We start from the raw sequence: 25529 nt of genomic DNA, 5'->3' as shown, positions 1-25529 counted from the left end.
TCCATTCTTCCATCAGTAGACATTTGGATGGCTGCTGCCTTTTGCCTGCTCTTGTTCACAACTCTTCTTTCAATTCCTTTGAATATTCACCCAGAAATGGAATTGATAGGTTGTATGGAAATTTTATTTTTAATTTTTTTAGTAACTTCTATATTTTTCAAAAAAGTCTAATAAAATCACCCAAAAATTATCAGTGGAAGAAACTGGATTCAAGTGATGCTGGATAAGCCTATCATCTTTAAATTTATCATGAAATTTTTCTTTCCTTTCTTTTTTTTTTTTTTAGGAATTCTGTTTCCAGACTGCCATGTTCTTTTTTTTTTTCTCTTTTTTTTTTTTTTAAGATTTTATTTATTTGAGAGGCAGAGTTACTGAAAGAGAGAGGTCTTACATATGTTGGTTCAGTCCCCAAATGGCTGCAATGTCCAGAACTGAGCTGATCCAAAGCCAGGAGCCAGGAACTTCTTCTGGGTTTCCCATGCAGCTGCAGGGGCCCAAGCACTTGACCAATCTTCCACTGCTTTCCCAGGCCATAAGCAAAGAGTTGTATCAGAAGAGGAGGAGCTGGGACAGGAACTGGCGCCCATATGGGATGCCTGCACTGCAGGCAGTGGCTGTATCCGCTACGCCACAGCGCCAGCTTAGCCTACTGTGCACAGCGCTGGCCCCTACTTTTCTCTTGTGGCTTTTCATACACACTCATCTCTTCTCTTTCACTTTAGCCTATAGAGTGAAGATGGTACTCTTGAGAGCTAGGTGTAAAACAAACAATAACATGAACAAGAAAGCACTTAAGAGGGAGGCATGAGACGCACAGGAAGATAACAAAATTACTGGGGAGAAAGTGTACAATGGAACAATAAAATCAAAGGCCAATAAATGAAACAATTTGAGAATCTCACCATATTTCATTTTCTTCCTACTCACTTTTCAAGTCCCAACCCCTACGCAATTGCTAGGAATTGTCATTGTAGACATGTTTTAAATGCAAACACAGTGCCTTCTATTAATAGAACGCGTATGTTGCCATGAAGCAGGTCAAGCAGAAGATGAGATAAGAGGATCAATACACCAAAGAGGAGCTTTAGCTCATTATTCCATCAAGTAATGGCTAAAAGCAAAAGAAATTGCTGCAAGAGACAACCTCAGTCTGAACCCATAAGCACAATGTTGAGAAAAGCAGCACCCCCATCCCCTCTCTCGCTGTGTCATCAAGTGTCCCAGAGGGAAACAACTGACACCAGCAGGAGGGAAACAGAACCGGTGAAAGCACACAGAGTCAGGCTTGATTCTGTGCTAAACAGACCAGGAGGATGTGTACTAAAACCACACCGTTCATGACAGAACATAAAAACAAAGGAAAGGGAGAGTGTCTCCACACACTCTGCCACTGGTCACCTTTCCTCCTTCTCCCTGTACTCAGACCCTGCCACTACCCCATTCGAGCTACGTTTCTCCTCCCCCAGCTTTGCAGTCTGGCTCCGCGTCCCTGTGCTGCTGGGCAGCTCTTCCCTCCCCAACCTCTTTGTCAAATAGGTCTGGTCTGAGCTCTAGGCCATTTATTTGCCTTCTTGGTGCGTGTGTGGCTCTGTGTTATATTGCATTCTAGAGCACTCTCCTGGCTTCATCCCTGGATGAGGGGAGCAGGAGCAGATCCCCAAGTTCAGAGCCCTAGCGTTAGCTGCTCTGCCAACAATGGACCATATTCTTTTCTTGTCCCTCCATCAGCAGGATACATTGTTCTCTGGGTACAGCGGGAGGGAGAGAGAAACAGCAGCTGTGAGGCCCTGCCTTCCCCCCACCAGGCCTGAGTGTGAATGCTAGAAGCCTGGCATCCTGAGCGGGTGCTGACACTTCCCCAAGGTCAGAGCTGACGGAGATGGGAGCCCAAGCTTCATTTTGCACAAAGGAAGGGTTATTTGCCAGGATAAGTAGGAGACTGTGATGTTACAGTAACTGTTAGCACTAATCGCTTCCTGTATTCTGGCATATGAAATCGCTCAAGAAATAACATACTTCGAGTTGAGAGTACGTCAAAAAGTTCATAGAAAGTGAAATTAAAAGATAATTTTATTTTGATGTGAACAAGATTTGGAGCCTGTGCTTAGTTTTTTCCAAATACTCATTTTCCATGAACTTTTTGAAGTCCCCACACAGGTTATATATGTTTATTTATATTTGCCAAGTTTTGGGTCAGTTTTCAAGTTTTTCCTCCTTTTTTTCTGGTTGGAATTTTTAAAAAAAGATTTATCTATTTATTTGAGAGGCAGTTATAGAGAGAGAGAGAGGGAGAGACAGAGAGAGTTCTTCTATCTGCTAGTTTACTCCCCAAATAGCCACAATCGCCAGAGCTGGGCTGATCCAAAGCCAGGATCCAGGAGCTTCTTCTGGATCTCCCATGGGGGTTCAGGAGTTCAAGCACTTGGGCCATCTTCTATTGCTTTCCTAGGCTACCAGCAGGGAGCTGGATTAGAAGAGGAACAGCTGAGGCTTGAACCGGCACCCATGTGGGATGCCAGCACCACAGGCAGAGGTTTAAGCTAGTATGCCACAGCGCCGACCACATCTGGTTGGGATTTTTATGGTTCTTTCTTGCCTCCTCAAATTCCCCACAATATGCAGTCAGTTCTCCTTATCCATAATATTTAGTGTCTATGAGGTTACCCCGAATGCTGACGTGTTTCTCTGAGGGGTAATTCAGGGTTAGGTTCCTATGGGCCTTTAGCTATTTTATTTCCATCAACCAATCAATCATGTGTTTCTGTTCAGAGATATTGTCTATATTGTTGATTCACTGACATGGACTCTCTGTGGTCAACAGCATATAACTCATGCCTGAGTGCAGCTTACGTAACACAAGGTTTTTCTCCGTGAGGCAGATGCAAGTCATCTTGCACTTCAAGTGTCCAACAGCGCGTCAGCCCCACAATTCGGAGCACACGAAAAATGAAGCACATAGCAGTGGGCATGCCGCTCATAGGAAGACACTTGTTCACCGCATGAGCACCGAAACAGGAAAGTACAGCCTCACTCTGCTCAGCCTCACATGGGGGGGGGCGCATCATCATGTGGGGGACTTTGGCTTTTCACTTCTCTGCACCTGTTCCCGAATGACATGTCTGTGAGGGTGGGCTTGAGAGTTATGCATAAAGTTCAGGAAGTAGGCAAATTCCCAGAGGCGGAATCCAGGGATAGTCAGGATTGATTGTAACTACACTTGGTAGATAATGAGATTTCGTCAGTGAGATTAAGAGACTGACCCAGCACCTACATGTGATGCCAGTGTAACAGGCAGGGGCTTTACCTGTTACACCACAAGGCCAGTCCCAAGAATCCTATTCTAAGGGTACTTTGTGAAGCCACCCATGACCTATTGTAGACTGACTGCAATTGAGTCCTGGCTCCACTTCATTTCCAGCTTCCTGCCAGTACAGATGCTAGGAAGTAGCAGTGATGACTCAAGTAGTTGGGTCCCTGTCACCCATGTGGGAGACCTGAACTGAGTTCCTGGCTCCTGGTTTCAGCTTGGCCTAGTACTGGTCATTGCAAGTATTCAGGAAGTGAGCCAGTGGATGAGAGTGCTGTCTTCTCTCTCTCTCTCTCTCTCTCTCTCTCTCTCTCTCTCTGAAATTCTACCTGTCAAATAAACAAATAAAAATCTAAAAAAAAAAAAAAAAAGAAAAGAAAAGAAAACCTGCTCCTTGCCCTCCAACTCATCTGGTCCTTCTTGTAGCTAATGGCCTGAAGGGGCCTGACTTATTGGTCTTTGTATGGAAAGAGCCAGGGCTTGGTAGTCATAAGAATCTCAGTTCTGTCTTTTACAAAAGTCCTCAAGTAGTTTATGCAAAAACACATTATAAGACTATGCATGGATTTCAAAAATTTTCTCACCAAAATAAGTATCTTTTATTTCCATTTTTTCCCAGGAACTTTTTGAAGTACCTTCATCTAACAGAGAAACTTTAAGTTACTTAAATGTGGGACTAGCATTGTGGTGTAGCAGGTAAAGCTACCACCTGCATCCCATATGGGTGCCAGTTTGTGACCCAGCTACTCCACTTCCAATCCTGCTCCTGCTGATGGCCTGGGAAAAGCAGTGGAAGACAGCCCAAGTGTTTGGGCCTCTGCCACCTAAGTGGGAGACTCGAATGAAGCTCCTGGCTCCTGGCTTTGGCCTGGACCTGGCCACTGCGGCCATCTGGGGAGTTAAACCAGCAGATGGAAGATTCCTCCCTCTGGGTCATCCTCTTTCTTTGTAATTCTGACTTTCAAATAAATAAATAAATAAATATTTTTTTAAAAGTTATTTAAATGTTTCTTAAGGCCCGTTTCTTTGCTTTTAACAATGTGGAGATTAAAAAGAAATACTGGGGGAGTAGATTAAGTCTCTGCTTAGGATGCCTGTATCCCATATTGGAGTGCCTGGTTCTAGTCCTGTCTACTCTGCACTTCTTCTTCTTTTTTTTTTTTTTTTTATTTGAAAGTCAGAGTTACACAGAGAAAGAAGGAGAGGCAGAGAGAGAAAGAGAGAGAGAGAGAGAGAGAGAGAGGTCCTCCATCTGCTGGTTTACTCCCCAATTATCTGCAATGGCCGGAGCTGTGCTGATCTGAAGCCAGGAGCCAGGAGCTTCTTCCAGGTCTCCCATGTGGGTGCAGGGGCCCAAGGACTTGGCCATCTTCTACTGCTTTCCCAGGCCGTAGCAGAAAGCTGGATCGGAAGTGGAGCAGCCAGGACTCGAACCGGCACCCATATGGGATGTTGGCACTGCAGCCAGCAGCTTTACCTGCTATGCCACAGTGCTGGCCCCTACTCTGCACTTCTGATCCAGTTACCTGCTAATGTAACTGGGAGGCAGTGGATAATGGCCTAAGTATTTGAGTTCCTGCCATCCATGTGGTAAAATGGAGTTGGTGATTTGTGACTTTGGTCTGTCCTAGCCTTGGCTGTTATAAGCACCTGGGGAGTGGACAAGTGGATGGAAGATCTCTCTCTCTCTCTCTCTGACTCTGCCTTTTATACATATATATATATATATTTTTTAAAAAAGATAGTAAATGAGAAAGTACTTAATATACAAAAAGCCTCAATAAACATTAGCATTCTTTTTAAAAAATTTTTAATTAATTTATTTTAGAGACAGAGAAATAAAAATAGAACCAGAGAGAGAGAGAGAGAGAGAGAATTCTCATCTGTTGATTTACTTCCCAAATGCTGCAACAGCTGGGGCTGGGCTGGGGCTGAAGCTGGGAGCCAGAAACACAATCTGGGTCTCCCACATGGATGGCAGCAACCCGATTACTTGAGCTATCACCACTGCCCACAGGGTCTGCACTGATGGAAAGCAGGAGTCAATAGCTAGGAATCAAACTTAGGCATTCTGCTGAAAATGAACTCAGCTTGAGTCATCTTGTAGACCTGCTAACACTGCCAATACGTAACGTGTATGCTGTAACCTCAGCTCTTCCCCTGTGCATTGGCAGCACCCAATAAGTAAACCAACATTTGTAAAGAGGAATAGAGGCTTGCAACTTTGGAACTTTAATGGTAAAAACCAAAGGGATTTTAATGGTAAAAACCAATTACCTTTTTTCAGGCCAGGGAAATTCCTTAACACAGGTTTCAAGATACCTCATCAGCCTTCCTCAGTCTTCCTGCCACTCCAACCCACTAAACTTCTTTTACACTTTAACTTAGATTCTATTTCCCTCTCTATGCAACTTCCTTCTCTAAAAAATAGAACTGGATGAAGCTGAGACCCAGAAGAGAGAGATTATTTTCCCATCTCAACCACATTTTGATCCAAGTCTCTTTCCCAGCACCACACTTTTTTTTTTTTTTTTTTTTTGACAGGCAGAGTGGACAGTGAGAGAGAGAGACAGAGACAGAGAGAAAGGTCTTCCTTTGCCGTTGGTTCACCCTCCAATGGCCGCCGCGGCCGGCGCACTGCGCTAATCCAATGGCAGGAGCCAGGTACTTCTCCTGGTCTCCCATGGGGTGCAGGGCCCAAGCACTTGGGCCATCCTTCACTGCACTCCCTGGCCACAGCAGAGAGCTGGCCTGGAAGAGGGGCAACCGGGACAGAATCCGGCGCCCCAACCGGGACTAGAACCCGGTGTGCCAGCGCCGCTAGGCGGAGGATTAGCCTAGTGAGCCGCAGCGCCAGCCCCAGCACCACACTTCTAATTCCTACCCAAGCCATTATCTTAGGCCTTTCCTTCTACCACATACATGGCCTTTTTCCTTCCACCAAAGCCTGTCCTTAAACCTTTCAAACCTCTCTTGAAGAGTCCTCTCCTCTAATAAATCAGACCTCGCCCATCTTCATGTGACCCTGATCAACCTGTTTACTCCGAGAGCCTTTCTCCCTTCTCCTTTAGGTATGGTGTTATAGATTATAGGGTTGCAGAAATTTCTGGCTTTGAAGATGATCCCAGTTTTTAAAATAAAGATTTATTTATTTGTTTGAAAGGAAGAGTTAGACACAGAGAGCGAGATCTTCCATCCACTGCTTCACTCCCCAAATGGCTGCAACAGCCAGAGCTGGGCCAGCCTGAAGTCAAGTGTCCGGAATTCTATCGTGGCCATCCACATGGGTGTAGGAGTCCAAGCACCTGAGCCATCTTCTTCAGCTTTCCCAGGTACATTCGCAGGGAACATGATCAGAAGTGGAGCAGCTGAGACTCAACAGGCATTCATGTGGGATGCCAGCATCAGAGTCAGTGGCTTAACCTGCTCCTCTTCCGATCCAGCTCTCTGCTGTGGCCTGGGAAAGCAGTACAAGATGGCCCAAGGCCTTGGGCCGCTGAACCTGTGTGGGAGACCCGGAAGAAGCTCCAGACTCCTGGCTTCGGATCGGCACAGCTCCGGCCGTTGCGGCATATGTCGAGTGAACCATCGGATGGAAGACTCTCTCTCTCTCTCTCTCTCTCTCTCTCTGTCTCTCTCTCTTTCCCCATAACTCTGCCTTTCGAATAAATAAATAAATCTTAAAAAAAAAAATTGAGTCCCAGAGGCAGGGTACTGGCTAGCTTCCACTCTTTCAGCTGTTAACTTTACTCTTTGGTTGTGAAGCCATGTGAAGCTGGAACCCAGATGGTTATTCCTGATGAAGCTGAGAATCAGAGAATGAAGCAGAACCTCAGAGAAGCAGAGATGACCCCCGCCCCCAAAATGAAACCCCAGGCAACAATCTTGTGTGCTGATTCTCACTTCTGGTTGCACTTATTGGTAGTCTAGATGAAACTCAGTGACTCTGTCAAACCCCTTCTTCCTTTGTCCCTCCTTGACTTGAACGAGTTGAGTGGACTGCTTCTGCCACTGAGAAGTCTCAAGACCTCTCCTTTATCCCTGGAGCTGAAAGGTGGACCTGGCAGCCTCACAGTCGGAAGTTCAGGAGGGGGTTGCCAAGGATTTCAAGGCATTGTTTCCTTCTCTGTAGGAGACGGGGCTCATTTCTGCAGCTCAGATCTCCCATTCATAGTTATTTCTCTCTGTCCCACCCCCTCATCCAGGTAAACACAGCAACTGTTGCCAGCCTTCAGCCTTCATTGAACTTCATTTCCTCCGCTGACTTCCTTCTCAGGAACCTAGAGGAAATTTGTTTGCTTGCGCACAGAAACAAGCTGAAAGCCTTGTCAAATCAATCTAGGGGATGATGTTTGGTTCAGCAGTTACGATGCTGGGTAGGACACCCACAGTCCATGTCAGAGGCCTGAGTTCAAGTCCATTCCCAATTTCTGCTTCCTGCTAATGTGCACCTTGGGAGGCAGCAGGTGGTGGTTCAAGTAGTTGGATCCCTGCCATCCCTGTGGGAGACCTGGGCAGAGTTCCCAGCTCCTGGCCTCAGCCCTGGCCATTGTGGGCATTTGGGAAGTGAACCAAGGATGGGAGCTCTGTCTCTGACTCTCAGTCTCTCTGCCTTTAAAATAAAATAAATGAATAAATAAAAATGTTAACAATCAATTTATCCTGAAAATACATATTTTAAAAAGTGAATCTAACTGGCCTTTGGCTTGTGACTTTTTCTCCCCTTTTTGGGAGGTAGAAGGGTGTATTACCACAATTCCCCAACTTCAGTTGCCAGCATACCAGCTTCAGGATTTTTTTAAGGGTTTATTTAGAAGGTAGAATGAGAGAGAGAGAGATAGAGAGAGAGAGAGAGAGAGAAATCTACACATATCTGTACACACACGCACAGATCTTCAACTGCTGGTTCACTCCTCAAATGGCCTCAACAGCTGGGGCTGGGCCAGGCAGAAGCCAGGAGCCTGGAACTCCATCTAGCCCATGTGGGAGCAGAGGCTCAAGCACTTGGTCTTCAACTGCTTTCCCAGACTCTTTAGCAGGGGACTGGATCTGAAGTGGAGCGGCGGGTGTCTGTGCCATGATGCCAGCCCCAACCATCTTCTTTTCTACGGGACTTCCCAATCCATAATAAGATAATAAGCATTAGGGGGGCTGGCACTGTGGCGTAGCAGATAAAGCTGCTGCCTAGTAGCGCTGGCATCCCATATGGGCGGTGGTTCAAGTCCCGGCTGCTCCACTTCTAATCTAGCTCTCTGCTAGGGCCTGGTAAAGCAGTAGAGGATGGCCCAAGTCCTTGGGCCCCTGCACCCACATGGGAGATCCAGAAGAATCTTCTGGTCCTGGCTTCGGATTGGTGCAGCTCCAGCCATTGTAGCAATCTGAGGAGTGAACCATCGGATGGAAGACCTCTCTCCCTCTCTGCCTCTGCCTATCCGTAACTCTGACTTTCAAATAAATAAATAAATCTTTTTAAAAAAGATAATAAGCATTCAGAATCTCCAACAGAGAGAGCACACTTCTTTTTCCAAATTTGACCACTTAAGAACTCTTAAGTGCTCCTCAGAGCACTAGTTGGGGAAAGAGGAAGGGCAGTGTTGACCATCTTGGCATGAATGCTACTCCTCTAATTTCTTCCTATTATAAAAGCAAGCTGCTCTGGGGATGCTAAAAGAAAAAAACATATCTGAACTAATGTTGCCTTCATATCAGCCTAGGGCCACCCTGGAGACATTTTATTTCTGTATCACTTTCTGCTGCGTGCCTGGGAACTCCCTCCCTCCACAGCCTGTCTTTGATCATGTACTTTGCTAATGTGTAATATCTCAACTCTTCATTGGGTTTCATTTTTTAAAAATTTTTTGAAATATAGCATTTCATTTCTTTTTATTTTAAAGATTTATTTATTTTAAAGGCAAAGTTACAGAGAGAGAGGGAAAGACAGAGAGAGAGAGAGAGAGAGCAGGTGAGCACACTCTTGCATCCTCTGGTTTACTCCCCAGATGGATGCAACAGCCAAGGATAAACCAGGCTGAAGCCAGAGCCTCGAACTCCACCTGTGTCTCTCTCCTGGGTGGCAAGGACCCAGGAACTTGGGCCACCTTCTGTTGCCTTCCCAGTTGCATCAGCAGAGAGTTGGAGTGGAAGTGGAGCAGCTGGGACACAAAGTGGCACTCATATGGGATGCTTGGCGCGACAGTGTGGCATTGTGCAACACCACCACCCTTGGATCCTTTTTTTAATTTTTCCTTTTTAAAATTTTTGAGAACGTAATACCAGAAAGTAATCATTTCTAACTTTTAAAAATTAAATGGGGATAGGAAGTGAGTCAGAGAAATGTCATATTGTACAAAAGGAAGCCAGATCTTACAGGGGCCAGGTCACATGGAACGCAGGCGCACTGCTGGTAGCATGGAGGCATCCTGTTTCTCCACGCAAGCTGTTTCCACTGCTGAAGTGAATTCCTTTGATTTGATTTACAGGAGAAGCCTATTTCTGAGCCCTCTGAATTACCTTGACTCTGTGTTTCTCATTTGGATGTTTAATAGAAAATACTGTGTGGGCAGGAAAAGAAACGGTAGTCGTGGAAACATGTGCTTGAGAAATAGGAAGTAGATCCCACATGCATATCCACAGAGAAAACTCCCTTATTAGGCTAGTGTGGGCCATCAGGACGAATCCCAGGTTAGACTCCCTGTCGTTATGCCAGGCTATTCCTCGGCTGGTGAGCAGCATGAGCGTGGAGGAGCAGGTCTTCCTGCAGTCCAGCTTTCCTTGCTGTAGGAGAAATGAAGCACAAAGAGGGGGTCTGGAAGGGAAGCAGTGTGATAGAGGATGCAAACTTTATTCATTTTTGTTCTCTAAAAAGGTTTGAGATAGCTTAAAACCAAGGACACACCACAAAGTTTGTATCATAATTGCTTAGTGTAACAGAAAAAAAATCAGGAAGGCTACATACATATTGAGTACATATTTGTCTCTGAGCTTTCCGGTAACCACAACAAACAGGGAAATACGTTAGAAAGAAAGGTGGATGCCTACCAGTTACCCACAAGAGAAAAGGATTTTCTGGAATTAAATTCCTAATTTTTTTTTCTCACATAGGATTATATCTTAGGGGTTATTGTGCAATATAAAAGACAACATGGCCAGCGCCGTGGCTCAATAGGCTAATCCTCCACCTTGCGGCGCCGGTACACTGGGTTCTAGTCCCGGTCGGGGCGCCGGATTCTGTCCCAGTTGCCCCTCTTCCAGGCCAGTTCTCTGCTGTGGCCCGGGAAGGCAGTGGAGGATGGCCCAAGTGCTTGGGCCCTGCACCCCATGGGAGACCAGGAGAAGCACCTGGCTCCTGCCTTCGGATCAGCGCAGTGCGCCGGCCGCAGCGCGCCAGCCGTGGCGGCCATTGGAGGGTGAACCAACGGCAAAGGAAGACCTTTCTCTCTGTCTCTCTCTCTCACTATCCACTCTGCCTGTAAAAAAAAAAAAAAAAAAAAAAAACAACGTGTGTCCCAGGTGTAGCTTTAGGACTATTTTCCATAATAACGTTGGATTAAAGTCAAGAATATTATAGCAAGGCCAGTGACTATAGTGTTACACGGTCTTCGATAACAAGCAAGATACTGGGTGTTTCTAGGTTTTGGTTTCCCCTTCTATAAAATGAAGAAATAGCCTTGAGGTCACGGAGGAGACAGGGAAGTATATCAAATTAACCAGGGGGAGTTTTTTCAAGATACACATGCCTTTTACATTATTCCTACCCCTGCATAGCAAATATCTACTGTGAAAATTCACTCCAGAGAACTTTGTTTAATTAAAAAGAAAATCCTCAAAAATAGTGAGGGAAGGGGCTGGTGCTGTGGCATTGCTGGTAAAGCCTTTGCCTATGACACCAGCATCCCGTACGGGTGTCAGTTCAAGACATAGCTGCTCTACTTCTGATCCAGCTCCCTGCTAATGGCCTGGGAAAGCAGCAGCAGATGGCCCAAGTCTTTGGGCTCCCGCACCCATGTGGGAGAACTGGAAGAGGCTCCTGGATCCTGGCTTTGGCCTGGCCCAGCCCTGGCCATTGCAGCCATCTGGGGAGTGAACCAGTGGATGGAAGATCTCTCTCTCTCTCTCCCACCCTCCCTCCTTCCCTCTCTATAACTCTTTTTAAAAAGATTTATTCATTTATTTGAAAGACAGTTACAGAGAGGCAGAAGCAAAGAGAAAGAGACAATGTCTTTCATCTGCTACTTCACCCCCCAAATGGCCACAACGGCCGGAGCTGCGCCGATCCAAAGCCAGGAGCCAGGAGCCTCTTCCAGGTCTCCCAGATGGGTGTAGGGACCCAAGGACTTGGGCCATCCTCTACTGCTTTCCCAGGCCATAGCAGGGAGCTGGATCAGAAGTGGAGCAGGTGGGACTCGAACTGGCACCTGTATGAGATGCCGGTACTGCAGACGGTGGCCTTACCCACTATGTCACAGCACCAGCCTCAAATAAATGAATAAATCTTAAAAAAAAAATAGTGAGGGGAATATAGCACCCAGTCAAAAATGAACACTTGTTAACACTTAGCCGTATTTTCTTTAAACTTTAAAAGTGAAAGGAATAGGGGCCAGCACTGTGGCGCAGTGGCTTAATGCCCTGGCCTGAAGTGCCAGCATCACATAGAGACCCGGCTGCTCCACTTCCCATCCAGCTCTCTGCTATGGCCTGGGAAAGCAGTAGAAGATGGCCCAAGTCTTTGGGCCCCTGCACCCAAGTGGGAGACCTGGAAGAAGCTCCTGGCTCCTGGCTCCTGGCTTCGGATAGGCTCAACTCTGGCCGTTGAGGCCAATTGGGGAGTGAACCATCGAACAGAAGACCTCTCTCTCTCTCTCTCTCTCTCTGTACCTCTCCTCTCTCTGTATAACTCTGCCTTTCAAATAAATCTTTTTTAAAAAAGTGAAAGGAATAAATAAAACAGTCCAGATAAAGTGGAAGTCCATTAAGATAGCTTGGTTTGACTACAGTAATAAACATACAATCCCACAATTCAGGAGCTTAAAACAACAAGGGTTTATTTCTCAGCCATGCCTCAGCTTCACTGTGGGTCATTTGAGACGCGTTGTCCTCACCCCAGGACCTGCTGGTGAAGGAGACTGAGCACTGACATGTAAACACTGTTCTCCATAGCAAACAGATAAAGAACACTGTTGGTTGTACATCTGGCTCTTAAATCTTGTCCTGAAGTAGCACTTCCACTCACATTTTTCTGGCCGACCTAAGTCGTAGGATCACATCCAACTTCAAAGAAGGTAAAGAAATGGAATCCCACAATGGTCCTGGAAGAAAAGTCACAGTCCTGTGGCTCCAGAACTGCTTCCCTCCCCACTGGTACAAGTCATGAGTGTGAGGCGTATCTGCATCCTATGTTATGTTTTACCACAAATACACTATTCATATTACAAGGGGACAGAAAATGTAGAAAATGGAATGAAAATGTAAGTTTATTTTAGTGCAGTTTTAAAACTTTGAAATCAATCCATGCATAGTTATTTTATAAATGTATTTTTCCATAAACTTTTTGAATACTCATCGTACATATGGTTTTCAAAATTTTTTTTGCAACAATACAAACTTTCAAAAATTCCATTTCCAGGGCTGGCATTGTGGTGCAGTGTGTTAAGTGCCACTTACTGCACCCGTGTAGCATATCAGAGGGTTGGTTTGTGTCTCAGCTGCTCCGCTTCTGATCCAGCTCCTTGTTAACGCATCTGAGAAGGCAGCAGAAGATGGCTCAACTAGGGGGCTTCTGACACCCATGTGAGAGACTAGAATGGAGTTCCTGGCTTCTGGCTTTAGCCTGGCCCAGCCCTGGCTGTTGCAAACATTTGGGCGTGAGCCAGAAGATGGTTCTCTTCTCTCCACACTCTGTCTCTCCATCATTCTGTCTAGAGACTTTTGTTTAGCCAAACCTTGGATATGAAAATAGATCTTGCTGTCAAGGTTCATGTTCCTGATTGCTAGTGAAATGGAACATTTTTTTCCACATTTGATTATTAGGTTTCTTTTTGTGCATTACTTGTTCACATTCTTTGTCCATTTCTCTGATGGATTGTTTATCTTTTTTTCCTATTGATTTGTAGTATTTCTTTACACCTTCTGAAGGTATTACTTCATGTGTTCCATATTTGGCTATCTCCAGGTTTTTATGATGTATCTTCCACCTACACATCACCCACAACCACCACTGAAGTCATTTCTATCTCTATCATTTTATGTACATGTATCATGACCTTATGTACCTATACATCTAAAGCCAGGATTTTAAATCAAGCTACAAAGAGTCTTACTAAATATACAGATGCATTCGATGTATTCTTTCTCTATCCCTAAGTAATTCCTTTCATGAAAATGTTCTGAGCTTGCTTAAATTGCAATGAACATTTGAATGCACAGCTGTCAGGAAGGCTGTGTTTGGTGAAGCAGAGTGACATTCCCCTAAGTACAGCCAGTCTCAATGTCTTCCTCATAAAGGCTGTCTTTGATTCAGGAGGCAATAGAACTGTGTAAAATAAGCTGACCAGGCCTTCAGTTCTAGCTGGATTTGTGGTCACTCTCTGATCAACCAAGGCTGGGCAGTCGACGGTGCCCTGCGCCCATAAATTAGCATTAGTGTCTTGAAAAGAAACCATGAGATTACAAGATATCCTCAGTGCAAAAACAATGTGGTGGTTATAGGAGTGAGTGGAGAGTCAATTCTTCTTAAAGCAGACCAAGGACAAGGGTGTACAAGAAACACAAAATTATTCCTGCATTTTCCCCTTTCTCTACTCTCCAAATATTTCATAATGGATTTATATAATGCTAACAATTCAAAACATCATAATGAGAACTCAAACCAAAATAGAACCCATTGTGAGGGTGAGGATCCCCATCTCTCACGTATGTAGACGTTCACTTCACATGGGGAGAGAAGTCAAAGGCAGGAAAGGAAGGGGCTTCCCCACTTGTTAGGTTTGCAAAGTAAAGCTGAAAGTGCTAGAACACTGCAGGCTTTGCCTAGGCTGGGAGAGGAAGTGGTCAAGCGCTGCGATGGAGAAACGCGGGCCACAGGTAGTGGCTGTGAGAGAAGAGAAGCAGAATGGAGCAGGGAAGGAAAACGGTGGTGGAGGCAAGTTCAAGAGCGTCCTGGAATCAAAAGTAAAGTGTGACCAGGATCTTCTTGGCTGTTGGTGGTGTGCAGAGACATCCTCTTTAACGGGGAGTTCATTCACAGCAGGAGGACTGAGATGTCCATATGCTGTTTAGCAGGTGGGGGATATGGCTAAATCCAGCCACTCAGCTTTGGCCAAGTCACTACTGGCTGTAGATTCCTGCTTTGGCTCATTAGTGTTTTCCATGAAATATAACCTTGCAATGAAGTTGTCCTCAGCATTTCGTTTTACGTAACAGCAACTGTTTTTTTCCGATTTTTAATGACATATGGAGAAAAAAAAACTCTAATTCTATAAAATGAAAAAGAATGCAGTATAAGATTTTTTATACAATAGGACTTCAAAAAGTTCATGGAAATACATGTTGTGAAAAAAAAACTATGTATAGATTCTTAAAATTTTTGCAGCAGAATAAACATCTTTTCATTCCATTTCCACATACATTTTGAAGTATCATTCCATGGTATAATTTGTTTTATTTAAAAAAAAACTCACTAGTTTATAAAAGTTGGAATGGACAAGAATATGCTATAAATGGAAAATGTATGGACTTGAACTTGGAAAGACAAAGGTACAAATAGCATGTCTGCCACTTTAGCTGCATCATCTCAGGGAAGGTGCTTCAATTCTCTAATCCTGGTTGTTTCAACTGCAAAACAGGGTGAGGGAAGAATTCCATTTATTTTCGGGGAGCTGAATTGAACTAGAACTAATTAAATAAAATACTTGAAGGGTGGGTGTTTGGCCTAGTAATTAAGACACCACGGGATGTCCACATCTTATGTCAGAGTATTTGTGTTCAAGTCCTGGCTGCATTCCAGTTCCAGCTCCCTGTTAATGTAGACCCTGGGAGACAGCAGTAATAGACAAGGGATTGGATTTCTGCCACCCACATGAAGACTTGGATTGAATTTCCAGCCCCTAACTTTGGTCCTTAGATGCACTGGGGAGTGAACCAGCAGATGAGAGCTCTCTCTCTCTCGTAAATAAATAAGCTAATTAATTAATTAATCATTAAAATATTTGATACACAGAAAATACTCTACACATGATCTTACTATTATTTGAAGATGGGGATATAAAGAGCTTGCTTTGTAGGTACATGGCTGTGTAGTCACACGCGGCCCCATACTTGGTTTAACGCTCTGCTGTTGCCATATTGAAATTCTAAAGTTGGTTTTGTTTTTTGTTTTTTTTTTTTTTTGACAAGTAGAGTTAGACAGTGAGAGAGAGAAACAGGTCTTCCTTCCGTTGGTTCACCCCCTAAATGGTCGCTACGGCCGGAGCTATGCCAATCCGAAGCCAGGAGCCAGGTGCTTCTTCCTGGTCTCCCATACGGGTACAGGCGCCCAAGCACTTGGGCCATAGCAGAGAGCTGGACTGGAAGAGGAGCAACCGGGACTAGAACCCAGCATCCATATGGGATGCCGACGCCACAGGTGGAGGATTACCCAAGTGAGCCACGGCGCCGGCCCCTGTTATTATTATTTTTTTTTAAGATTTGTTTATTTAAAAGGCAGGTTACACAGAGAGATCTCCCATCCATTGGTTCACTCCTCAGATGGTCACAACAAGCTAGGGCTGGGCCAGGCTAAAGCCAGGAGTCAGGAGCTTCTTCCAGGTCTCCCACATGGGTGGCAGGGGTCCAACACTTGGGCCATCTTCTGCCACTTTTCCCAGGTCACTAACAAGGAGCAGTGGTCAGGAGATGAACTGGTGTCTATATGGGATGCCCGCATTGCGAGCTGGGGCTTTTACCCGCTATTCTACAAAGCTGGCCCTAAAATTCAAAATTTTTGAACAAGGGGCCTACATTTTCATTTTGTACAGGGCCTTGCAAATTCTGTGTGTGTGCACACACACACAGCTGTGACACAGGGGATTCAGCCTTTGACCCATTGTGCAGAATTGCTTCCTGATTGGGTTGTCTCAAAGCTAAAACACAGAGGAAAAAGATTAAAAAGCAGTAAGTCCAAATGTAAACGGCATTTATTTCTGGGCAGTTTTAAGGATGATTTTCGCTTTCTTCATTATTCTTCTATGTATTCTACATTTCTATAATGAACACATATTACTTTTCTAATCAGGAATAAATGAATACATGTGGGTTCCTTTACAATTTTTTCTCCCCATTTGGCAGATGAGTGAAACTAAGGTAACAGATAGGAAATGACTCATCTAAAATCACATAGCAATCAATGTCACATTGTGATAACATCCAGGAAACTGCACTTCCATTTCTGCACCTCACTCGTTCGGGCCTCAGTTACCCAGCTTTTCTAGCACCACTCCCTATAGGCATCTGACTTGATCTGGGGCCCCAGCACTGCATTGTGCAGATGGGGGTGTCCCTCAGAGGCCCAGGGGGAAGGATGAGGTGCAGCATGGTAGGGGTCACAGAATGGGAAGTACAGACGTAGAAGCCACAGACTCTGTTCTCAGAGGGCCTACAGCAGGCTCTTACAGCTGTAGGTGAAATAGTGACTTCCTGTCTGTAATGCAGCTCACAGTGGGGGCAGGGTTGGGAGGAACTGTTGCCAGAGGAGCAACAAAGAACATGGGGACAACTATCTTTTAAAACAATTATTTTATTCATTTGAAAGACAGAGTTACAGAGAGAGAAAGAGAGGGAGAGACAGAGAGAGAAAGAGGTCTTCTAGCTGCTGGTTCACTCCCCAAGTGGCCACAATGGCCAGAACTGGGTCTATCCAAAGCCAAGAGCTAGGAGCTTCTTCCAGGTCTCCCACATGAGTGCAGGGGCCCTAGGACTTGGCCATCTTCTGCTGCTTTCCCAGGTGCATTAGTGGGGAGCTGGATGAGAAACAGAGCAGCTAGGACTCGAACGGGGGCCCATATGAGATGCCAGTATTGTAGGCAGTGGCTTAACCTGCTGTGCCACAACGCCGGCCCCGCCAGAAATTTTTTTTTTTTTTACCAAGGTTATTTCCAAATTAAAAGTTCTGGAAACTTTGGCCTTCTTCTGTCCCTGCAGCTACGGTCCTGAAGGCGGCCAAGGAGAGCCAGCATGCGGGGGTGAGGGGGTGGGAGGGGGCAGAAGCGTGCATGATGGTTGGCGAGTTTCTCTGACATAGCGCTGACACGGTTTCTGCATTTCCGCCCTCACAGCAGCTGGCTCCCATGCTGTGATTTTCCCTCCTGCACTTTCTCTTCCCTTTCTCTTTGTCCTGGCGAGTCGTCCAAAGCTGAAATGTGCTGGGGCGTGGCCGACCTGAAGGAGTCTGAGAACATTCATGTGTTTTATCCCTGAGTACCAACCCTTCCCTCCTCCAAGAGCCAAACTGAAATTCTAAGTTCCTCTTGGCAGCACAGTAAATCTCCATAGATTAATATCTTTTTAAATGTGAGAGACAGAGAGAGAAAGAGAGAGTTTCCATCTCCTGGTTCACTCCCCCAATGCCTACAATGGTTGGGACTGGGCCAAAGGCAGAGGCTAGTAACATAATCCAGGTCTCCCACGTGGGTGGCAGGAACCCAACCGCTTGAGCCATCACCTCTGCCTCAGGTTCAGTGGAAAGCTGGAGGCAGGAGCCAGGCACTCAGCTGTGGGCCACGGGCATCACAACCAGCGTTAGAAACCGCTAGGCCGAATGCCCAGCCATCTTTAAGGACCTTCCAGAGAGTAGCTCTGGCAGGGTTCTCAAGGCTCAGACTAGAGGCTCTGGGCTAAGATAGAGGAGAATGGGGGAAAGCTCAGGAGTGTTAAACAGTGGGGCTTATGCTGAGGACATTGGTGTGAATATAAGGATCACTTCCATGCAGGGCGTTCTTACCTGTGCCAGGCAGATAACTTGCTCCACATCCACTGCCTGATTTAATTGAATCTTCCCAGTGGTCCGCATTTTTCAGGAAGGAAAGAGGCAAAAGCATGGCTAATCAAAATCCTCAACAATGTACTACACTAAGAGTGAATCCAGAAGAGGAGGGGACAGGGGAGGAGGACGAAGAGGAGGCAGGGAACCAGTGAGTGTTCAGAGTAAATCAATGGAAACCCCCTCACATAGCCTGAAAAACATTTCAAAACAAACAAAAAAGGAGTGAATCCAATGTAAACTATGGACTTTGGGTTTGCTAATCCTGCATGGGTTCATGTTCACCAAGCAGTAAAGTACTCTTCTGGTGGGGGATGTTGACAGTCGGCGGAGGTTGAGCAGGGGAAGGAAGTGCTATGGGAGAACTCTCAGTGCTTTTTGCTCAATTTTGCTGATAGTCTGAAACAGCTTTAAAAAATAAAGTCATTGAAAAAAATAATAAAGTCATTGAAACACACACACACACACACACACACGGAGCTAGTAAGGAGCAGGACCAGAGTCAAAACTGGGTCTCCTGGGGCTGGTGCCATGGCTCACTCGGGTAATCCTCTGCCTCCGGTGCCAGCATCCCATATGGGCGCCAGGTTCTAGTCCAGATTGCTTCTCTTCCAGTCCAGCTCTCTGCTGTGGCCCAGGAAGGCAGTGGAGGATGGCCCAAGTGCTTGGGTCCTGCACCCGTGTGGGAGACCAGGAAGAAGCACCTGGCTCCTGGCTTCAGATCAGCGCAGCATTGGCCATTTGGGGGATGAACCAATGGAAAGAAGACCTTCTCTCTGTCTCTCTCTCTCACTGTATAACTCAACCTGTCAAAAAAGAAAAAAAAACAACTGGGTCTCCTTAAGTGTGAGTTACTGGTAACAAAAATCTATTAAGCTCCACTGCACAGGCAGCAATAATGACACAATGACAGGATGCGCCTGTGGGTGGGGGTGGGGGTGTGTTAAGTAGTAGCCTGTGGAGAACAAAGGCAGAAGTGGAAGGGATCAGTGTCTGAGTGATGGATATGCCAATTACCCTGATTTGATAATATACCCGTCGAAACATTGCATTGCACTCCATGAATATATACAATTATGTGGTTTTTTTTTCAAAGTTACACAGAGAGAGAGCAAGAGCCAGAGAGACATCTTCCATCCACTGATTGACTCCCCAAATGGCCGCAGCGGCCAGGGCTGGGTCAGACCAAAGCAAGGAGCTTCCTTCCGGATCTCCCACGTGGATGCAGAGGCCCAAACACTTGGGACATTTTCCATTGCTTTCCCAGGCTCATTAGCAGGGAGCTGGATTGGAAGTGGAGCAGCTGGACTCAAACCAGCACCCATATGGGATGCCGGCACTGTGGATGGTGGCTTAATCTACTGCACCACAGCACCAACCTCAATGTGTTAATGTCTAAAAGTAATAATAATTTTAAAAAATTTGAAGAAAGACATCTTGAGTTGAGTCCTAGGTCCATCTCTAGTTGTGTGATCTTGAACAGGTTGCTCTGGCTTTGGTTTCTTCAACTGTAAATTGTGAGGGTCAAATGCAATAACATCTGCACAAAGAAGTCTTCAGACTGTAAGTGATTCCAAAATCATTGTTACACACATTCAAACACACTGACACGTACTCAGCCCAGTGATTAAGGAGGTAACCAAGAAACTTAGCTCCTAAGCCTGTAATTCAGGGGCGGGCATTGTGGTGAACCATGTTAAGCCACTGCCTGCCATACCAGCATCCAACATGAGCACCGGTTCAAGTTCTAGCTGCTCTACTTCTTCTTCTTTTTTCTTTTTCTTTTTTAAAGGTGTATTTATTTATTTGAAAGTCAGAGTTACACATAGAGGAGAGGCAGAGAGAGAGAGAGAGAGAGAGAGAGAGAGAGAGAGAGGTCTTCCATCCGATGGTTCACTCCCCAGTTGGCCGCAATGGCTGGAGCTGTACTGATCCAAAGCCAGGAGCTAGGAGATTCTTCCAGGTCTCCCACCTGGATGCAGGAGCCCAAGGACTTGGGCCATCTTCTACTGTATTCCCAGTCCATAGCAGAGAGCTAGATCGGAAGTGAAGCAGCCGGGTCTCGAAACAGCACCCATATAGGATGCCGGTACTGCACGCCAGGGCATTAGCCTGTGGCGCCATTGCGCCGGACCCTCTCTCTCTCTTTTTTTTTTTTTTTTAAAGATGTATTTATTTGAAAGGCAGAGTTACAGAAAGGCAGATGCAAAGAGAGACAGAAAAAGTGATATTCCATCCACTGGTTCACTCCCTAGATGGCAGCAATGGCCAGAGTTGCACGGAACTGAAACCAGGAGCCAGGGGCTTCTTCCGGGTCTCCCACGTGGGTGCAGGGGCCCCAAGGACTTGGGCCATCTTCTACTGCTATCCCAGGCCATAGCAGAGAGCTGGATTGGAAGTGGAGCAGCCAGGACTCGAATCGGCGCCCATATGGGATGCCGGCACTGCAGGCAGCAGCATTACCTTCGACACCATAGTATCGGCCCCCTGCTCTACTTCTTTTTTAAATTTATTTATTTATCTATTTACTTTTTAAAGATTTATTTATTTATTTGAAAGTTAGAGTTACACAGAGAGAGGAGAGGCAGAGAGAGAGAGAGAGAGAGAGAGGTCTTCTATCCGATGGTTCACTCTCCAATTGGCCACAATGGCTGAAGCTGAGCTGATCGGAAGCCAAGAGCCAGGAGCTTCTTCCGGGTCTCCCATGTGGATGCAGGGGCTCAAGAAATTGGGCCATCTTCTACTGCTTTCCCAGTCCATAGCAGAGAGCTGGATCGGAAGTGGAGCAGCCATGTTTTGAACCATGGGATGCTGGTGCTTCAGACCAGGGCGTTAACCCACTGGGCCACAGCGCCGGCCCCTAAATTTATTTATTTATTAATAGAAAAGTTTTATTTAATAAATATAAATTTCAAAAGTACAACTTTTGGATTATAGCAGTTCTTCCCCCCATAACCACCCTCCCACCCGCAAACCATCCCACCTCCTACTCCCTCTCCCAACCCATTATTCATTAAGATTCATTTTTAGTTATCGTTATATATAGAAGATCAACTCTATACTAAGTAAAGATTTCAACAGTTTGCACCCACACAGGCACAAAGTATAAAGTACTGTTTGAAGACCAGTTTTACTGTTAATTCTCATAGAACAACACATTAAGGACAGAGGTCTAACATGGGGAGCAAGTGCACAATGACTCTTGTTGTTGATTTAACAATTGACACTCTTATTTATGACATCAGTAATCACCTGAGGCTCTTGACATGAGCTGCCAAGGCTATGGAAGCCTCTTGAGTTCACAAACTCCAACCAGCCGGCACCGTGGCTCAATAGGCTAATCCTCCACCTTGCGGCGCCGGCACACCGGGTTCTAGTCCCGGTTGGGGTGCCGGATTCTGTCCCGGTTGCCCCTCTTCCAGGCCAGCTCTCTGCTATGGCCAGGGAGTACAGTGGAGGATGGCCCAGGTGCTTGGGCCCTGCACCCCATGGGAGACCAGGAAAAGCACCTGGATCCTGGCTCCTGCCATCGGATCAGCGCGGTCCGCCGGCTGCAGCGGCGGCCATTGGAGGGTGAACCAACGGCAAAGGAAGACCTTTCTCTCTGTCTCTCTCTCTCACTGTCCACTCTGCCTGTCAAAAATAAAAAATAAAAAAAAATAAAAAAAAAAAAACAAACTCCAACCTTATTTAGACAAGGCCATAATCAAAGTGGAAGTTCTCTCCCCCCTTCAGAGAAAGGTACCTCCTGCTTTGATGGCCCCTTCTTTCCAGGGGAATCTCACTCACAGAGATCTTTAATTTAGGTTATTTTGCCACAGTGTCTTGGCTTTCCATGCCTGAGGTACTCTCATGGACTTTTTGGTCAGATCAGAATGCCTTAAGGGCTGATTCTGAGGCTAGTGTGCTGTTTAGGGCATTTGTCATTCTATGAGTCTGCAGTATATCCTGCTTCCCATATTGGATCATTCTCTCTCTCTTTTTCTTTTCTTTTCTTTTTGACAGGCAGAGTTAGACAGTGAGAGAGAGAAACAGAGAGAAAGGTCTTCCTTCCATTGGTTCACCCCCAGATGGTCGCTATGGCCAGCACGCTGCGCTGATCCGAAGCCTGGAGCCAGGTGCTTCCTCCTGGTCTCCCATGCGGGTGCAGGACCCAAGCACTTGGGCCATCCTCCACTGCCTTTCCAGGCCACAGCAAAGAGCTGGACTGGAAGAGGAGCAACCGGCACAGAACCAGCGCCCCAACCGGGACTAGAACCCGGGGTGCCGGTGCTCCAGGCGGAGGATCAGCCTAGTGAGCCGCGGTGCCGGCTTTTCTCTTTTTTAATTCTATCAATTATCATTCCCCTGCTCTACTTCTGATCCAGCCTCCTGCTAATGCACCTGGAAAAACAGCAGAAGATGGCCCAAGGACTTAGACCCCTGCCTCCCACGCAGGAAACCAGGATTGACACCCTGACCGGTTCAGCCATTTGAGAAGTGAACCAGCAAATGCAAGATTTCTTTCTCTCTCTGTATCTCCCTCTCTCTAACTCTGCCTTTCAAATAAAATAAAAATAAATCTGAGGCCGGCGCCGTGGCTCACTAGGCTAATCCTCTGCCTTGCGGCGCCGGCACACACCAGGATAAAAAAATAAAATAAAATAAAATAAAATAAAATAAAATAAAATAAAATAAAAAGACGCTAGAAGTGGGAGCGGAGCCAGAAGCTGAACCCAGGTGCTCCGGTGTGGGATGAGAGCATCCCAAGAGCCGTCTATGCAGATGCCTGCCCCTTCTCAGGGTCTTGTTCTTCTCTGTGCAGAGTGAAGCTGTCCCAACAGTTGGCTGACTCCTAAGATCCAACTCTTACATCCTGCTCCTAGCGTGTGTTTGCATTAAACACTTCCTGTGTGATGGTTCAGCATCTCAGATCCCCATCTGGTTAGTTAAGGTCTAGAAATGTGGTGCTATTTTTTTTCCATTAAAACAGACCAAGAAGAGTCCAGTATTTTAATTTTAGTTTTACTTATAAAACCCTCCCTAATGTAATGTTTACGTAATCAGAAGATTTAGGGGAACAGTTAACCTTCTGCTGCCTCTGGTAGTGGAGACTGGGCAGGGTGGTCACACATCAAACAAGATACAGAAACGGGGATCAAGGTGAGCTTTGGAACATCCTTCACACATTCACTCACGCTCATCTACACAGCACTTAGACTTGTGCTGATCCAAGGATCCTGGGGCCATGACGGATGACAAAGAGAAGCTTTCTGGGGGTCTACAGAGGGAGCCAGAGCGGCCAAACAGATGATTATTTATTTATTTATTTATTTATTTATTTGAGAGGCAGAGAGAAAGAGAGAGAGAGGTCTTCCACCCACTGGTTCACTTCCCAAATGGCTGCAATGGTTGGAGCTGGGCCAGTCTGGAGCTTCTTTCAGGTCTCCCACCCAGGTGCAGGGGCTCAAGCACTTGGGTCATCTTCTGCTGCTTTCCCAGGCCATAGCAGAGAGCTGGATCAGAAGTGGAGCAGCCGGGACTTGAACCAGCACCCATATGGGATACGGGCACTGCAGATGGTAGCTGTATCCTCTATGCCACAGCACTGGCCCCCAAACAGATGATTAAGAATTGGAGTGGGGGACTGGGGATGCCTTAGGCCTAGGGTTAAGATGACTGGGTTTCAGCTCAGAGTTCCTGGGTTTGTTCTTGATTCCATCTTCCTGCTAATGTCCACCCTAAGAGGCAGCAGGTGATGGCTCAAGTGGTCACACACATAGGAGACCTGGATTGCGTTCTCAGCTCCTGGCTTTTATCTGATCCAGCCCCGGCTGTTGCAGGTATTTGGAGAGTGAACTAGCACATGGAAGTGCTCTTTCTCTGTCTCTGCCTATCAAATAACAAGAAGTAAAGAGAACAAAAAATGTGGTTGCTGTGACTGAGGCTCTGAGTTTCAATCTGTCTGCATTTTAATAAATTCACATGTAACTTGTTAGTGGTCACCATATTGGCCAGTGGAACTCGGAACGTTGTTTGGCAGTGACCGTCATGGATTTATCACTTGTATCCCAGCTGCTGACGTCTGGATAGATGTTCATCAGGCAGAAGCTGGGTTTGACATAAACAGGGCCTCAGGGCATGCAGCTCTCGTGGGAAGGCCCCGTGAGGCCCAGGGCTGCTCTTGGTTGTGGTGAGTGAAATCCCCCTGCCTTGTTTCACATTCAGAGTAGGGAGATTTTAACTGTGACTCACTAGTCAACGAATGACGCATAAGCGAGCTCCCTGCTGTTTAAATGGAACACTTCTCACCTCTCACCTCTAATGAAGTTAGTAGAAGGCACCTACCACTCTCTTGGTGGCTTCTGGGAAGGTAGCAGCTGACCTCTTCTTAGGGATAAGAGGGAGAGAGATGAGTGGCTTCAAACCTCCTAAAGCAGGGAAGCCCTTTTTTAAACATAAACTTAGGTGCAAGCAAATATAAAGGAGATGATGGTGAGGCTGCTTGGTCTGACCCACCTGCCCCATCCTCCATCCTCCATCCTCCATCCACCATCCTCCATTTCTCAACCTTATCCTTGAGGTACCTCTTGGAAGTCACTCGAATTCTGGGCAAGGGCAGGGTTTCTAAGCCTCTAAGGGTCTTGGCTGTATTAGGTAAACAGTTGCAAGTCATATGAAATTGTGTAGGCTTTTACAAGTCTTGAAGTGACTTGGAAAAAAAAAATAGCAGTTCAAGTCCCGGCTGCTCCATTTCCAATCCAACCCCCTGCTAATGTGTCTGGGAGAGCAGCAGAGGATGGCCCAGGTTCTTCAGCTTCTGCACTCATGTGGGAGAACTGGAAGAAGCTCCTAACTCCTGTCTTCAGACTGGCTCAGCTCTGGCCATTGCAGCCATTTGGGGAGTGAACCAGTGGGTGGAAGATCTCTCTCTCCATCTCTCCCTCTGTCTCGGTAACTCTTACTTTAAATAAAACAAACCTTAAAAAAAAAAAAAACAGCAAAAAGATTTGAAAATCACATTCAAGTAGCGAATGTTTGGTCAGCAAGGAAGATGCCACTAGGGAAGCCCATAACCCATATTGGAGTGCCTGGATTTGAGTCCTGGCTCCACTCAAGATTCCAGGTTCCAAGTGATGGTTCAACTAGCTGGGTTCCTGTCCCCCAAATGGGAGACTTGCTTTCAATTTCCAGCTTCCGGGCATTTGGGAAGTAAATCAGCAGATGGAAGCC

General features: G+C 46.1%; 1 protein-coding gene and 1 long non-coding RNA gene across 4 annotated transcripts in view; one reads left to right on the top strand and one right to left on the bottom strand.

The window, feature by feature from the left end:
* The window catches only part of LOC103349012 (uncharacterized), a 34331-nt gene extending 15881 nt beyond the window's left edge, over window positions 1-18450 (bottom strand). For 2 of the 3 annotated variants that reach the window (XR_007921228.3, XR_016213439.1), the window contains exon 1: window positions 18279-18450. This is a non-coding gene — a long non-coding RNA (uncharacterized LOC103349012). The remainder of the gene's footprint in view (window positions 1-18278) is intronic. The other variant, XR_001793726.4, reaches the window with a different exon arrangement.
* NINJ2 (ninjurin 2) overlaps window positions 1-25529 on the top strand; it is a 175441-nt gene that overhangs the window by 46028 nt on the left and 103884 nt on the right. The gene's annotated exons all lie outside the window — the stretch shown is intronic.

Source organism: Oryctolagus cuniculus, chromosome 9 (assembly GCF_051225735.1).
Source record: "Oryctolagus cuniculus isolate XC-2025 breed Fujian yellow rabbit chromosome 9, ASM5122573v1, whole genome shotgun sequence".
Taxonomy (NCBI): domain Eukaryota; kingdom Metazoa; phylum Chordata; class Mammalia; order Lagomorpha; family Leporidae; genus Oryctolagus; species Oryctolagus cuniculus.
This window is presented reverse-complemented; position numbering and strand designations above follow the sequence as displayed.